Source organism: Gracilinanus agilis, chromosome 1, assembly GCF_016433145.1.
Source record: "Gracilinanus agilis isolate LMUSP501 chromosome 1, AgileGrace, whole genome shotgun sequence".
NCBI classification, from domain to species: domain Eukaryota; kingdom Metazoa; phylum Chordata; class Mammalia; order Didelphimorphia; family Didelphidae; genus Gracilinanus; species Gracilinanus agilis.
The window spans coordinates 679,453,556-679,459,322 of NC_058130.1; positions in this window are offsets into that span (position 1 = coordinate 679,453,556).

The following is a 5,767-nucleotide window of genomic DNA, read 5'->3' on the forward strand; positions in this document are numbered from 1 at the left end:
AGCCCACATGGACAAAGGTCAGTCTTCATCTATTTAGAACTGAAAGGGAGGATTTTCAAGAGCAGACTAGATGAGAACTTGGTGGGGATATGGGGTATCTTTTAGAAAAGAGTCTTCCCATCAATTTATGAATTAAATTAGATGATCTCTCTAGTCACAATTTCAACCTTGGATTCTGTGATTCACTGGAGCTCAGTTTCTGCATCTGTAAAAAGAAAAGGAATACAATAGATGATCAATTCCAAAACTTCACATCCTGGAAATCCTACAAAATGGCTTTCATGCCTTTGTGGTCTAACGCGGGAAAATTTAATGGTACCAAGTGCGAAATGTTAATTATATTATAGGGTAACTAATATTACAAATGGATAAGGAAGAGAGATAATGAGGGAGGAGACTAACGCACAGGCAAAAGCCAAACAAGTAGAGAGTAGCAGCAGCTAGACTAGCCTAAGTCAACAGACAGTTTATGTGGAACTTTATAATAAGATTGGTTATAAGATTTATGAAAATCTTATAACAAAATTTGATAATAAAACTCTGGGTTGACAAAGTTCAAAGTTCCATCCTCCAACTGATCTTGTTTGTCACTAACAGAAATTATAAAGCCAGCAGGTCAGACACAGAACATGCAATTGTAGTTTTGTTATCAAGGCTACTATGAGAGTAGCTCCAGGCCTGAAGGTCAGCAGGCCTTGAGCCCTATGCTAGCTACTCCACTTCTAGAAAGAGCACTGAAGTTGGAGAAGTCTCTGTCCTTTGACAAGCCCTCCTGACTTTGGGGCCACCTCACTATTCCATATTATTTACTCTCTAGAGGCCTATGGACAATGGACTTTATCTCTTTAAACCTCAGCTCTCTCATCAGTAAAAGATCATTTTGAGAATTCAAGGAGATTCTACATGTAAAATGTTGGAATAAATAGGTACTTTATAATTATTATGCATAAATATGTGTGTTTGTACATATATGTGTATATACTTTCAAAAAAAGTCCAAAGTCCATAGCAGAAATGCATACCTTCATCTATAATTCTCTTTTACGTTCATCTTGAATTTTGAAATTTTATCAATTGGGCAATTGTACAAGCCAGTTATAGTTGGCCACGCCAATTTGTCTCCAGCCTTGGATCAAAGCCTGTGATAAACAAAGATTAGAGCTGGGAAGATTGACAGGGAGCACAGAACAGAGAACAAGAAAAGAAGAGCTTTGTTTTCTTTCCTTATTTGTGTTACAGAGACATACAAGAGATTCAAGGGAGGGGATCTCATCAACTTGAGAACTTCTTGACTGAATTGTGGGGTTGGCAAAATTTAGGCTACAAATGTTTGGATTATAAAACAGCAGATTGAATTAGAGTTTCTCTGCATAGATAGACACAGGGAAGGAAGGCTGAGAAAAAAACAGACTTTCTTTGTGCATCCCTCAGTTTTTTCATATGTTGGAACACAGGTGGCACCATCCCAAATCTCCATGTTATCAACTGAATTAAGTAACTAGATATACCAGGGTGGTAATTGGATGTTAGTAGGTTCAAGGAATGATTGATCAGGACCAGTATCAGAAGATGCACAGGGTTTGGGAAGGTCAACAGGATATAGCTGACAGGATAACAAATGCAGTCCAAGCAGGTTAATAAACACAGGGATGGTTTGGTATATTTAAGGTAAGGGAAGGTGGGGAAGGGAATTTGGATTATCTTTTCTAAGGTATCTAACTAACCCTCCCCAACAAAACTACAGTTGTTCCCTCATGGGAAGTCTTCAGAGAGATGTTAGCTGCACTGTCCTTTACCTCTCTACCTGAAGTCCCAGTGCCTAATATAAATAAACTCCAATAACCCAAATTCCCCCCTTGCATGGTAATAGAGATAGTTAGGGTGGTAATAGGAATAATTAGGGTGTTAGATGATTCAGATAGCTCTGTTGACATATCTCTCAGCCAACAAGAACAGGATAACCACAGGAACAGGTTGATGATAAGATGTAGTAGAAGGAAAGCCATAGGAGAGAATAATCCAATCTCACAAGGTCCACCCCAGGAGACAAAACAAGACCCAATCTCCAGCTTAACTGTCTGTTAGAAGACAGTCCTGTCACTTCTCCAGAATTCCAGAACCTTCCTGCCTCTGCCTTTTCAGTAGCTCCTGCTCATATTAAGAATCAATGACTCTCCTTAATGTCTCCATTTTCTGTCACACATCACTCTTGTTTTGTCCTCCTTTGACTAGTTGTCCAAACTGCCAATTCTTTGTTCAGAGGAGAGGAGAGGAGAGGTTTGGGGAGAAGAAAAAAGTTAAAAAAAAAAAAAAGAGAAGAGGGAAGAGAGGAGTGGAGACACAGAAAGAGGAATGGAGAGGTGCAATGTATCTCCACTTCCTTAAAGAAGTAGAACACTGTTGGTGTGGAACATTGCATAAACTGTTAAGCTAATATGGGATAAAATAGCATAATTATTTTTTCAACATCTGCATCTAACCTAGGTTGTTGATGGTTAGATTTTTCAGAATTTTACTTTTCTCTTGTATTTTTTTTTCCAAAGGATTGCTTTCTGGGAAAAGCGAGGAATTATATTAGAAAGTGAAAGTTATATAAAAAGCAAAATAAGTCACATTTTAATACTTTAAAACAAAGTGATAATATGGAGCATTCAGATTAGGGAATAGATATTATAAAACCAATAGCCCATGTTTACCAAATGCAACTCCTTCTGGTTTAATTGGAAATTCTTGCACTATTTGACAGACTGGTTGTATTGACACTCAGAAGGAACTTAAAAAAAAAGGTGCTTCTCTTTACTCTGCTTCACATTTCTTTTTGAGAGATACCAAAATGATACCTGTAATATCTATCAAGGACCTTGGATCTCTGTTACCTTCACATAGACCTGAAACCAACTATACACAATTTTCGGGTAAAGAAAGTGACAACAGTTGGACTGTAGGGGGTTGGAGTACAGGGAGAAAAACAGTAAAGATTCAAGCACTGAACTCCAGAGTAGTCTGTAGCATTTCTTTCTAGTAGGAGACCTCGAGCAAATGAAGATCTCATTTTCATTACCCATGCCCTGGTATTGTGCAAAACAAAGGTCCCTAACATCTGGTTAATTGTACCTGAAACTAAAGGGATGGGGGAAATAACATTTATTGGGGTTGGAAAGACTTGGGATACATTAAAAGTTTGACTCAGTGATAGTGCTGAGATCCACTGAGGGTTCTCTCTCATAACTGTGAGTTATTTAAGACAATGATAATTGTAATTCTCACTACTCTCAACTCACTCCTCAATTCTTAGCCTAGAGTCTTTCTAAAGGCTTAACAGAAAGAGCATTTGACTCTCATCCCACCATTTTATCCTACCCCCCTTCCCAATATTATTCAGTCCCTTTTATGAGGTTTCCTCATATCCATCCTTTCTCTCCTTCCATTCACCTTTCCGCATTCCTGTAGTTTATCAAACCCTAAGAGCTTGCATTTTGGGTACATTTTTGGTACAAGCTATCATTTCCTGACATGGCTGACTTGGAGGTTCTTTTAAGTGTAGCAGAAATACAATAGTTGTCTTCACATGTTAGAAAGCCTATCATAGAGGGATTAAGGTTGTTTTGCTTGGTCTCAAAGGGGAGAATCAGAAGCAATGAGTAGAAGGAACAAGTAGATTTTGAATAAAGAAGATAAGGCAGCTATGGAAAAATCTTACTAAAACTAGATCAAAAGGATGAAATGGGCATTTTGGGACATAATCCTATAGCAAATAATAATAGCATTTATGTAGACCTTTAAAATTTGCAAAATACTTCATAAATATTATCTCATTTAACCCTCAGGACAACTTTAAGAGTTATATAGTGTTATTATCACTATTTTACATGAGGAAACTGAGGCAGAAATTAAGTGATAATTACATAACTGGGGTTTAGCTCATGTTTTTACAATTTGTAAAACTTTTACTAAATTTCCCATCACAGAGAGTTTTCAAGGAGAAGCTGAATGACCACTATTCAGAGATGTTGTGGATGTAACCTGTTTAGAAGGTTACATTAGATAACCCCCAAGATCCTTTCCAGTCCTTAACTTATATAATTCTAATATTTACCTTCCCAATTCAATTCTATATTTCAACAAGCAACTATTTTAGGAGTTTTTCGGTGATAGGGGTCATATGTTATATTTTTCTGACACCCCACAGAAGACTTTGCACAGCATCTTACATTTAACAGCAGTGTGAGCCAATGGAAACAGTACTTACTTCCTTAGGAAGAAAAAGGTCTGGGTTTTAAACTCAGCTATCAAATGTGAATAAAAATTCCTGCCCTGATTGCTCCACAGAGCTCTTGTGAACATAAAATAAAAAGAGAGTAAAGATGAGGTACTGGATAGAGAACTGGCCCCTGAATCAGAAAGTTCAAGTTCTTCCTCTGATGCCTATTGGCTGTCACCCTTCCAGCAAGCTGAGACAATAAAATTGAAGGAGCTTGGCTGGTGGAAGGAGGTTGCTCAGTGAGAATTCCCTACAATAAAGAGTTCAGGAGTTTGATTTTTTTTTGGTGGAAAGAGATTAAATAAGAATTATAAAATTCTATATAATTATAAAGTTAGCTCATAATAAATAGTAATTAAAAATATTTCTAAAATAACCTCTTCACTGCTTATCAGGCTCTTTAGCCCAAGCCCAAATAAAGCTAGGAAAGAAGATGAATTTGTTTGACTCAGGTTCACCTGACAGTTCTCAGGGCAATCATTTAAACTGACAGTTTTCATCAACCCTCTCTGCTTAAGTCTCAGTACTTTTTTTGAAGGGTGTAAAGAAGAAGACTAGAAGAACATAACTTATGAGAATATTAGCTTTTTTATAAGGCATGTATGTCATACAAGGTCAATACATTTGCAGACACATCCAATTTGATCTGAAACACTGAGCATCAATATCAACATGATTTTTTTGGTAGGAAAGGGGGAACAAATTAAAGAAGCATTGAAAGAGTTTACCTAAAGAATAGAGAACAGACAATTTCACCTGAGAACAAACTTAGGAACGAATGATGAAAATAACAAGGGGGTTTTCAAGAGGTGTTATGAGAGATTTATAACTTTTCACTAACGTGAGAGGATTGAGGAGTGTCTACGGTGGTACTAGAGTAGTTCTAATATTGGATTAGATGAGAGTTTGTGTTCATTATGCTATAACTTGTTTCAAAAGTGAGTTTTGACAGCTTCATAGAAAAGGGGACCTTGAGTCTTGTTGAGGCCAGAATGTTTCATTCTTGCTTGAAAATAGTTGTTTGTGGTTAGAGATGAAAAATCATGGGTGGAGGGAGGCAAAGAGAGGGGTTTCCAGTAATGTAAAACAAAGGTCAAAGGCTAAAGATTTCTGATGGCTATTTCTTATATACACATATATGCATATATAGTTATATTAATTTCAAACTAATTCTATAAGTATACTATATTTAAATGATTTGAACAATTATTTTCTTATATGAGAGAATTGTATCAAAAAATACCTTATAATTAATTAGTTAGTAATTAGTTAGGTAAGATTAATTTACCATTAATCCTAAGTTTTAAAGTTGACTTTGCTATTAAATCTTGTTAATAGCTGGGTCTACAAAATTAGTGCAATCAAAAACAGTTTCAAAACAATAATAAAACTTATCAATCAATAACAGTTTCTAATTAAGGGAAAAGAACAGGAAAGGAGAGAATCTTCTCAACCATCTAATCTCACCATTTGACTTTTTCTCCATCTGCTATCTCTCCTAGAGAAC